Here is a 12,434-nt window from a genome sequence, read left to right as displayed (position 1 = left end):
AGTAGGAGATATAATTCATGCAATTTGGAATTTGTAGGGGCAATCGCAGTGGTTATAAGTCGGCTCATCAAAGATCTTAAGCAGGGAATAATACAACACCCACATAATGTCAAAATCGTAGCAAAAAGGGCTACCACAAATTAGGCCAAATCATTATCAGTGAGGCCACAAATCTGTCAGCGGACATTATTCTACTCCAGGATGCTTTTTCATCTTGCGGTTTAGGGTCTGCAGGCCATCGTTGGCCCTGGTGTGGGACCCAGTGGGGGGCGTGTTGTTGAGTGCAACATTTTCAAACGTTGCATACGCCCCCTGCTCCTTCAAGAAGCATTTCAACCGCTGCACGATCCTGGAACGCCGTCAGACTAGTGGCTGCCAGTTGTTCCTTTATCGCCACAAATCCCTGTTCAGTATAATTTCCAAGTTTTTGGACATTGTAATGCAGGTAATTTATCCAATCAACATTTTTGTTTGGAGTAATTAAAAGAAAAATATACTCCCAACCTGCTGCGATCTGATTAGCCAACTTATACTCATCCTCGTGGATGCCAATCGCATCAATGTATGTCGGATCACCCTCTCTCCATGCGACGCCGTCGCGAGGGGCCCGCCATCATACCGGATTTCTGTGCAGCCAATTGTATCTCCTCTACTGTAGATGGAAAAACAGACACTGGTAATAGCAGTGAGACCAAGGCACAAAGTCCTGCTGTCATTTTGACAGGAGTCGTATAATTTGTTTTGACCCCACCACCACCATAGGTCAGAACGTGGAATCAGGGGTGTAGTCTGTTTTAGGACGTGGGCACACCACGTCACATTTATCGCTCCCAGTGCCGGTCCGTGCCCTGTGAGGACTAAGCAGGTAAAATGATTAAACGCGACATGTGTTGAAAAGTTAGACTTGTCCTTTGCTGCCGTTGTAACTGGGTAGACATTATTCCATTTCATACATTTTGGGCTTACATGTTTTGTCAATATCAATTCTTTGAAAAACGATGCAGTATGTACAGATATTACAGTCTGGCAAAATTCGATTCAATCCAAGATCAATATATGAGTACAGTTCAATGAGCCTTTATGCCACGATAATTGGTATAAATTATTGTAATAAATATTGGTATAATTCTAATTATAAATTATTTCCTCTTTTGTGTAACACTTCTAAACAGAACTTGTAGTATGAGACCTTTATATAACACTAAAAATTTTGCATTATCTCCTTTACACAATCAGGGGTAATTTGCGCGGGTACTACTCTTAAGAGAGGTCGGCCCCCCATACATGTTATACAGGTTTGATACAGGTTTGATTTATAATAGCTGCATTTTCCATCAACAATAACCAATTATTTCTTACCGCCTCCCGTTTGGGAACTCCCCGTTGCAGAAATGAATTCTCTGGTCATCTCAGATTTTAATTTTACTATGGCGGATCCGGGTGTTTCCATCTCCGACGACCTTCTTACCCATGGACTTAGGAAAAACGTCAGACAAAGATTCACAAGTTAATTTGTCAGTCTGAATTATGATTTGTAATGCCCCACCGTATGGGTTAATTTTATCGAAGGCCTGATGGTTTTTTGCACACGTGTGTCATCCAAGCTTGCCAATCTAGACCAGTTTCTGCAACAAGGTTTCCCCAATCTGTTTTAGGACTGTTATGTACCACACATATTCCATGTGTATCCTTTGAAATGGATACGTAGCTTTTGTAGCTTGACATAAGGGGGAATCGCCCGTGTTTTGGCCATATATTTGCATATAGATTGAATATATAACCTCCCCCTTTTTTGAGGCATGAAATTTACCATGACTCAAAATGGCAGCCCTCCCAGATAAGTCTTTTGTTTTTGTTTAGTCCCCCAGGTTCCCAAAATTTCCCATTGCAGAAATCAAAAAATTTCATTTGGCGAAATTCTTTTCTTTTTGTTTCTGTCCTACTCTGCCACCGCCGTCCTTGAAAGGCTTATCAGCGATTTCAGAAATATTCCACCTTGATATTAGAATATTGATATATCTTGGTGGCTAGCCAATTGAAACACAAAAGACAGACACTCATCCACGCACTCATAATCAAGAAATTTAGAGTGCTCCCCCAATCATCAAGATTGATGCCTGAAGAAACTAGATAATTAATGTATTAGATTCACATGCCACATATCTAAAAATAGAAATTTGTTTAATTGCCACCGCCCCTTACCCCATTCAGTCAGCATGTAGATTGCCATGCGAGTGGCTGTGATTAACTATCTATTCGCCAATAATGCAATAACGGAAAAGTTGCACACATTGAAACACACATACACCCCCTTTTAGTATTTTAACCGTTTGCAAAAAACTTTATCATTGTTCTGCATTAAGTTACACCCCCTTTCAATGTTATCGAATTTTGCCCATTCTAGTCAACCCATCTACTTAAAGCATTTCTCCAAGGTTGATATTTTATAATTTGGAGCTGTTATTTTTAAAACATAGACATTATTTCACTTGTTTCACACCATGGAAGGCCCTACCAGACTTTGTTGTAGATAGTCCCCTTTATCTAAGCTTGTTATTGCCCATCGTTATCACCGTAACATTCAGTTGTATTAACCCCATAATTGCAATGCTTAATGTGTATGCCTCTACAGCAATAGACAGTAATAACGTCCCAATAGTCATCAATATGACCTATAGCAAAGCATACGCCCCCTTCAGGTCAAACAAGGAAAGTCTTTTGTGCACCTAAAGACGCTCCATGTTTCTTCTAGGGAAACTATGCCTATCCTTAACCAATTATCTTATCTACCCCAGCCAGGTTCAATTTACCTAACAATTTGGACGAATGCCATGAAATTTCTCATTTCCGCATTGTTAATTTCATGTCTGATTTCTTTAACAACCAAATAACCCTTAATACCTAAGACATAAATTGCAAATCACCCCATACTATGTTTACTTAAGATAAGAGCCATTTCTTATAGCTCCCTGTTACCACAAGAAAAATCTACAATAATTAAATGAGAGAAATCCACCTTTTACTAGGCATTTCCTAATTACAATTTTCAATGCTTAATAAAGGACCCACAAATTGTAACCAATATGCCATAATATTGTAAAAAAATCCATTCATTTTTCTTTAACCAGCCAATCTCCTATATTAAAGTAAAAAGAAACCAATAATAACAGTATTATTCCCAATTCCAAAGCTTTTACCAAATCAATCTTTGCCAAACAGATCTTCTATCACCTCGAAAGACATTTCTGATTAAATCCCAAAAATAAATGCGAAGATAATCGCGGAACTCTGCATCCCTTGCAGACCATGTTTTGTTCTTATTCTGAAATGTTTAAACGGAAGCGCGCCCTTACCCGCTGACTGTGACCTTCACGCTCGCTGCAGAAGCAGCAGCCTTATCTTTTGTTTACAAATTCCAAAGTGCTCTCTTTTCTTTGTGTCCAATGCTTCCCCTCCTGTGCCTCCTGTGAGCAATTATTTTTTAGAGAAGACTAAATTAATAAACTAAATTAATTACTCTCCCGATATCCAACTATATCATCATATCATCATAGTTTGCCAAGACCCCATAATTACAATATGCTGCAAGCACAACTATAACATAGCAAAACCCATTTCTGCCCTCAAGTTTGCTTCAGCACCCCCAAGGCCAATTATTTTAATATTCAGCCGCACCAAAACAGAGCGCTCAAAGCATTATTCGGCAAGTTTAGAGTCTGCCCAAAACGCAGTTTTGGCAACCCCGCTAAACATTTAATTGGCTGTTTTGTATTTCTGTTAACCAAAATATTCCCGCTAGCAGACGGGGACGACACCAGGATAAGCCACAATAAGCCATTTCATTCTTTGAAATAACCATTTTAATTGCCATTCTACAACTTTCAGCATCACACAAAAAAAATCCAATTGAATTCATTCCCAAAGAATGTGATCTCTGGTTTAAAATTTGCTCAACATCCTCATGTTCAAAATCCTCATTCAAATCATTTTGAGCAGGCCTGCCTTGTTTTTAGAGACATTTTTGTCCAGGCAATCACGCGATATATGTAATATATATAAGTATAATTTGAATGAGCATGCAACACATTTGAATGAGCATGCAACACATTTTTTTGCTGCTCCTGATAAATGCTGCCCACCGCGTGGTCTTCAGCGAGGCCGCTGTTGGCCTTAAAACAAGCCGTCATCCTGATTTGATATTCTGCAAAAGGCTCACCATCCCTCTGCTTAGCTCTGCTGATCACGGTATAATTAACTTTTGTTTTAAACTTCCCCGTAACCCGATCAATCAGTTCATGCACTCTTAAATTCAAATTACGCCCGTCATGACACAACGGGCCACCATCAGCTTTTGGATTCGAACATCCAAATTTAGTAGGAGCCTGCTCCTTGCAAATTAGTATTAGCAACTTCGATCATGGGATATTGTTCAATAAACACATCACTCATTGGCGGCGCCCCAGGCTGGGGAGATAGCGTTTTCTCCCCATGTCCCCCACGGGCCCTCCCGACCTGGTCATATTTGTCGGAGGGGGCCCTCCTTTTTACCAACAACAACAACACATTTCTTCCCCACCGGGCCAGTCTCCCCGTCCTCTTTTCTGTGGAATAACACAGCCTCTGTGTCTCCAGTCCCACCGTTATCAACTGATTTAACCCATGTATCATAAACCAATAATAGGTATCATTATATCCCTCCTGCTCCATTTTGTTAAGATTTCCCCCCTGCTTAGCACGTATTTTATCCTGCAGTATCAATATCTTATGCATATTAAGCTGGCCAGCAAATCCATATTTATTTATCCATAAGTTTAGGTGTTTAACCCTTGTAGCGCTTTGATTTTCAACAAATTTCCAATCTTTACACGGCAGACGCATCTTTGGATCGTCGTCAATAGCCGCTTTTACATTTGCGCTGCCCATTTTTAGAAGGGAGCGCGCTCGCACTTAGTTATCAGTTAGCAAATTCTTTTTCCGCGGAACGACACACGTAACACACGCAACACAAATGTATACCCTAGCCTGATATACTGTCAGAGTTATATTTGTACCTATCCGGACCGCGGTACAGGACACCCCGAACTGCCCCAAGTTTTATAGACTCATGCTCTGTCTCGTTACCTGGCATCGACTAGTATACCCAGGGTTTTAAAATCGCTAATCCCCAGGACGCGAGCCTTACTTCTCAAAATAAGGCCTTCGCGTGTGATGCCCTTCACGCACTCGGAACCCGTCAACAATATGCAGCCATCACACGCGGGCTCGGCAGAAATGTCGAAAGATGCTTACCAAGAGGATAGTCGTCAACCGATTAGAAAACAGGCGCTGCTGAGAAATAGTCCGGCCTGGAAAAGGGATTCTCGCCGTGCACGGTCACTCCAGATATTAAACTGCAGCGTCTGGATTCCTTATCGATGTGTTGACCCCGGCTACTCGAAGGACCAAATGTTGGAATAACGATTCAAACCTTTTAAATCATTATTAGTAATATTTAATTAAAAAAGGAAAAACATCTTTCAACAAACTCTGCTTAGAACTTGCAAGGAAAATGCGCTGTGACGTCGTCTTAGCCCCCAGTGCATTCTGACGAGAGGCATACTCTTCGGTACATTTAGCGGCACATAACCAAAACATTCAAAGGTAATCTGATTTAAACAATTGCCATTGAAAGAAAAACACCTGCGTAAGAATTTGCAGTATAAGCATAATAATTTCTTTATAAGGTAAACTGCCGGTGTCCCAGACAAAACAATTTATGAGTCCTTCGTAGATCTCCCAGTAAACAGTCCTTGGAGGGTGAGGTGTTATGTCAACAAGCTGGAGCCAGCAGGGTGACCTCGAGTTTGTCCCAGTCTTATACAAAAGTAATTAAAATGCCTTATTACTTATTAAAAATGCTTACAACACATATAGAATATTCCATAATAATTCTAACAGTAGATGTGACTCTTACACAGGCCGGGTAAACGGCGATAGTAGTTGTGACTCTTACACAGGCCGGGTAAACGGCCATAGTAGTTGTGACTCTTACACAGGCCGGGTAAACGGCCATAGTAGTTGTGACTCTTACACAGGCCGGGTAAACGGCGATAGTAGATGTGACTCTTACACAGGCCGGGTAAACGGCGATAGTAGTTGTGACTCTTACACAGGCCGGGTAAACGGCCATAGTAGTTGTGACTCTTACACAGGCCGGGTAAACGGCGATAGTAGTTGTGACTCTTACACAGGCCGGGTAAACGGCGATAGTAGATGTGACTCTTACACAGGCCGGGTAAACGGCGATAGTAGTTGTGACTCTTACACAGGCCGGGTAAACGGCCATAGTAGTTGTGACTCTTACACAGGCCGGGTAAACGGCCATAGTAGTTGTGACTCTTACACAGGCCGGGTAAACGGCCATAGTAGTTGTGACTCTTACACAGGCCGGGTAAACGGCCATAGTAGTTGTGACTCTTACACAGGCCGGGTAAACGGCGATAGTAGATGTGACTCTTACACAGGCCGCGTAAACGGCGATTGTAGTTGTGACTCTTACACAGGCCGGGTAAACGGCCATAGTAGTTGTGACTCTTACACAGGCCGGGTAAACGGCGATAGTAGATGTGACTCTTACACAGGCCGGGTAAACGGCGATAGTAGATGTGACTCTTACACAGGCCGGGTAAACGGCGATAGTAGTTGTGACTCTTACACAGGCCGGGTAAACGGCCATAGTAGTTGTGACTCTTACACAGGCCGGGTAAACGGCCATAGTAGTTGTGACTCTTACACAGGCCGGGTAAACGGCGATAGTAGATGTGACTCTTACACAGGCCGGGTAAACGGCGATAGTAGTTGTGACTCTTACACAGGCCGGGTAAACGGCCATAGTAGTTGTGACTCTTACACAGGCCGGGTAAACGGCGATAGTAGTTGTGACTCTTACACAGGCCGGGTAAACGGCGATAGTAGATGTGACTCTTACACAGGCCGGGTAAACGGCGATAGTAGTTGTGACTCTTACACAGGCCGGGTAAACGGCCATAGTAGTTGTGACTCTTACACAGGCCGGGTAAACGGCCATAGTAGTTGTGACTCTTACACAGGCCGGGTAAACGGCGATAGTAGATGTGACTCTTACACAGGCCGGGTAAACGGCGATAGTAGATGTGACTCTTACACAGGCCGGGTAAACGGCGATAGTAGTTGTGACTCTTACACAGGCCGGGTAAACGGCCATAGTAGTTGTGACTCTTACACAGGCCGGGTAAACGGCCATAGTAGTTGTGACTCTTACACAGGCCGGGTAAACGGCGATAGTAGTTGTGACTCTTACACAGGCCGGGTAAACGGCGATAGTAGATGTGACTCTTACACAGGCCGGGTAAACGGCGATAGTAGTTGTGACTATTACACAGGCCGGGTAAACGGCCATAGTAGTTGTGACTCTTACACAGGCCGGGTAAACGGCCATAGTAGTTGTGACTCTTACACAGGCCGGGTAAACGGCGATAGTAGATGTGACTCTTACACAGGCCGGGTAAACGGCGATAGTAGTTGTGACTCTTACACAGGCCGGGCAAACGGCCATAGTAGTTGTGACTCTTACACAGGCCGGGTAAACGGCCATAGTAGTTGTGACTCTTACACAGGCCGGGTAAACGGCGATAGTAGATGTGACTCTTACACAGGCCGGGTAAACGGCGATAGTAGTTGTGACTCTTACACAGGCCGGGTAAACGGCCATAGTAGTTGTGACTCTTACACAGGCCGGGTAAACGGCCATAGTAGTTGTGACTCTTACACAGGCCGGGTAAACGGCGATAGTAGATGTGACTCTTACACAGGCCGGGTAAACGGCGATAGTAGTTGTGACTCTTACACAGGCCGGGTAAACGGCCATAGTAGTTGTGACTCTTACACAGGCCGGGTAAACGGCGAAAGTAGATGTGACTCTTACACAGGCCGGGTAAACGGCGATAGTAGTTGTGACTCTTACACAGGCCGGGTAAACGGCCATAGTAGTTGTGACTCTTACACAGGCCGGGTAAACGGCCATAGTTGTTGTGACTCTTACACAGGCCGGGTAAACGGCGATAGTAGATGTGACTCTTACACAGGCCGGGTAAACGGCGATAGTAGTTGTGACTCTTACACAGGCCGGGTAAACGGCCATAGTAGTTGTGACTCTTACACAGGCCGGGTAAACGGCCATAGTAGTTGTGACTCTTACACAGGCCGGGTAAACGGCGATAGTAGATGTGACTCTTACACAGGCCGGGTAAACGGCCATAGTAGTTGTGACTCTTACACAGGCCGGGTAAACGGCCATAGTAGTTGTGACTCTTACACAGGCCGGGTAAACGGCCATAGTAGTTGTGACTCTTACACAGGCCGGGTAAACGGCGAAAGTAGATGTGACTCTTACACAGGCCGGGTAAACGGCGATAGTAGTTGTGACTCTTACACAGGCCGGGTAAACGGCCATAGTAGTTGTGACTCTTACACAGGCCGGGTAAACGGCCATAGTTGTTGTGACTCTTACACAGGCCGGGTAAACGGCGATAGTAGATGTGACTCTTACACAGGCCGGGTAAACGGCGATAGTAGTTGTGACTCTTACACAGGCCGGGTAAACGGCCATAGTAGTTGTGACTCTTACACAGGCCGGGTAAACGGCCATAGTAGTTGTGACTCTTACACAGGCCGGGTAAACGGCGATAGTAGATGTGACTCTTACACAGGCCGGGTAAACGTCGATAGTAGTTGTGACTCTTACACAGGCCGGGTAAACGGCCATAGTAGTTGTGACTCTTACACAGGCCGGGTAAACGGCCATAGTAGTTGTGACTCTTACACAGGCCGGGTAAACGACGATAGTAGATGTGACTCTTACACAGGCCGGGTAAACGGCGATAGTAGTTGTGACTCTTACACAGACCGGGTAAACGGCCATAGTAGTTGTGACTCTTACACAGGCCGGGTAAACGGCCATAGTAGTTGTGACTCTTACACAGGCCGGTAAACGGCGATAGTAGATGTGACTCTTACACAGGCCGGGTAAACGGCGATAGTAGTTGTCACTCTTACCCAGGCCGGGTAAACGGCCATAGTAGTTGTGACTCTTACACAGGCCGGGTAAACGGCCATAGTAGTTGTGACTCTTACACAGGCCGGGTAAACGGCCATAGTAGATGTGACTCTTATACAGGCCGGGTAAACGGCGATAGTAGTTGTGACTCTTACACAGGCCGGGTAAACGGCCATAGTAGTTGTGACTCTTACACAGGCCGGGTAAACGGCCATAGTAGTTGTGACTCTTACACAGGCCGGGTAAACGGCGATAGTAGATGTGACTCTTACACAGGCCGGGTAAACGGCGATAGTAGTTATGACTCTTACACAGGCCGGGTAAACGGCCATAGTAGTTGTGACTCTTACACAGGCCGGGTAAACGGCGATAGTAGTTGTGACTCTTACACAGGCCGGGTAAACGGCCATAGTAGTTGTGACTTACACAGGCCGGGTAAACGGCGATAGTAGTTGTGACTCTTACACAGGCCGGGTAAACGGCGATAGTAGATGTGACTCTTACACAGGCTGGGTAAACGGCGATAGTAGTTGTGACTCTTACACAGGCCGGGTAAACGGCCATAGTAGTTGTGACTCTTACACAGGCCGGGTAAACGGCCATAGTAGTTGTGACTCTTACACAGGCCGGGTAAACGGCGATAGTAGATGTGACTCTTACACAGGCCGGGTAAACGGCGATAGTAGTTGTGACTCTTACACAGGCCGGGTAAACGGCCATAGTAGTTGTGACTCTTACACAGGCCGGGTAAACGGCGATAGTAGATGTGACTCTTACACAGGCCGGGTAAACGGCGATAGTAGTTGTGACTCTTACACAGGCCGGGTAAACGGCCATAGTAGTTGTGACTCTTACACAGGCCGGGTAAACGGCGATAGTAGTTGTGACTCTTACACAGGCCGGGTAAACGGCGATAGTAGATGTGACTCTTACACAGGCCGGGTAAACGGCGATAGTAGTTGTGACTCTTACACAGGCCGGGTAAACGGCCATAGTAGTTGTGACTCTTACACAGGCCGGGTAAACGGCCATAGTAGTTGTGACTCTTACACAGGCCGGGTAAACGGCGATAGTAGATGTGACTCTTACACAGGCCGGGTAAACGGCGATAGTAGTTGTGACTCTTACACAGGCCGGGTAAACGGCCATAGTAGTTGTGACTCTTACACAGGCCGGGTAAACGGCGATAGTAGTTGTGACTCTTACACAGGCCGGGTAAACGGCGATAGTAGATGTGACTCTTACACAGGCCGGGTAAACGGCGATAGTAGTTGTGACTCTTACACAGGCCGGGTAAACGGCCATAGTAGTTGTGACTCTTACACAGGCCGGGTAAACGGCCATAGTAGTTGTGACTCTTACACAGCCGGGTAAACGGCGATAGTAGATGTGACTCTTACACAGGCCGGGTAAACGGCGATAGTAGTTGTGACTCTTACACAGGCCGGGTAAACGGCCATAGTAGTTGTGACTCTTACACAGGCCGGGTAAACGGCGATAGTAGTTGTGACTCTTACACAGGCCGGGTAAACGGCGATAGTAGTTGTGACTCTTACACAGGCCGGGTAAACGGCCATAGTAGTTGTGACTCTTACACAGGCGGGTAAACGGCGATAGTAGTTGTGACTCTTACACAGGCCGGGTAAACGGCCATAGTAGTTGTGACTCTTACACAGGCCGGGTAAACGGCGATAGTAGTTGTGACTCTTACACAGGCCGGGTAAACGGCGATAGTAGATGTGACTCTTACACAGGCCGGGTAAACGGCGATAGTAGTTGTGACTCTTACACAGGCCGGGTAAACGGCCATAGTAGTTGTGACTCTTACACAGGCCGGGTAAACGGCCATAGTAGTTGTGACTCTTACACAGGCCGGGTAAACGGCGATAGTAGTTGTGACTCTTACACAGGCCGGGTAAACGGCCATAGTAGTTGTGACTCTTACACAGGCCGGGTAAACGGCGATAGTAGTTGTGACTCTTACACAGGCCGGGTAAACGGCGATAGTAGTTGTGACTCTTACACAGGCCGGGTAAACGGCCATAGTAGTTGTGACTCTTACACAGGCCGGGTAAACGGCCATAGTAGTTGTGACTCTTACACAGGCCGGGTAAACGGCGATAGTAGTTGTGACTCTTACACAGGCCGGGTAAACGGCCATAGTAGTTGTGACTCTTACACAGGCCGGGTAAACGGCGATAGTAGATGTGACTCTTACACAGGCCGGGTAAACGGCGATAGTAGTTGTGACTCTTACACAGGCCGGGTAAACGGCCATAGTAGTTGTGACTCTTACACAGGCCGGGTAAACGGCCATAGTAGTTGTGACTCTTACACAGGCCGGGTAAACGGCCATAGTAGATGTGACTCTTACACAGGCCGGGTAAACGGCGATAGTAGTTGTGACTCTTACACAGGCCGGGTAAACGGCCATAGTAGTTGTGACTCTTACACAGGCCGGGTAAACGGCCATAGTAGTTGTGACTCTTACACAGGCCGGGTAAACGGCGATAGTAGATGTGACTCTTACACAGGCCGGGTAAACGGCGATAGTAGTTGTGACTCTTACACAGGCCGGGTAAACGGCCATAGTAGTTGTGACTCTTACACAGGCCGGGTAAACGGCGATAGTAGTTGTGACTCTTACACAGGCCGGGTAAACGGCCATAGTAGTTGTGACTCTTACACAGGCCGGGTAAACGGCGATAGTAGTTGTGACTCTTACACAGGCCGGGTAAACGGCGATAGTAGATGTGACTCTTACACAGGCCGGGTAAACGGCGATAGTAGTTGTGACTCTTACACAGGCCGGGTAAACGGCCATAGTAGTTGTGACTCTTACACAGGCCGGGTAAACGGCCATAGTAGTTGTGACTCTTACACAGGCCGGGTAAACGGCGATAGTAGTTGTGACTCTTACACAGGCCGGGTAAACGGCGATAGTAGTTGTGACTCTTACACAGGCCGGGTAAACGGCCATAGTAGTTGTGACTCTTACACAGGCCGGGTAAACGGCGATAGTAGATGTGACTCTTACACAGGCCGGGTAAACGGCGATAGTAGTTGTGACTCTTACACAGGCCGGGTAAACGGCCATAGTAGTTGTGACTCTTACACAGGCCGGGTAAACGGCGATAGTAGTTGTGACTCTTACACAGGCCGGGTAAACGGCGATAGTAGATGTGACTCTTACACAGGCCGGGTAAACGGCGATAGTAGTTGTGACTCTTACACAGGCCGGGTAAACGGCCATAGTAGTTGTGACTCTTACACAGGCCGGGTAAACGGCCATAGTAGTTGTGACTCTTACACAGGCCGGGTAAACGGCGATAGTAGATGTGACTCTTACACAGGCCGGGTA

Source organism: Stigmatopora argus, unplaced genomic scaffold, assembly GCF_051989625.1.
Source record: "Stigmatopora argus isolate UIUO_Sarg unplaced genomic scaffold, RoL_Sarg_1.0 HiC_scaffold_107, whole genome shotgun sequence".
NCBI lineage: Eukaryota > Metazoa > Chordata > Actinopteri > Syngnathiformes > Syngnathidae > Stigmatopora > Stigmatopora argus.
This window is presented reverse-complemented; position numbering follows the sequence as displayed.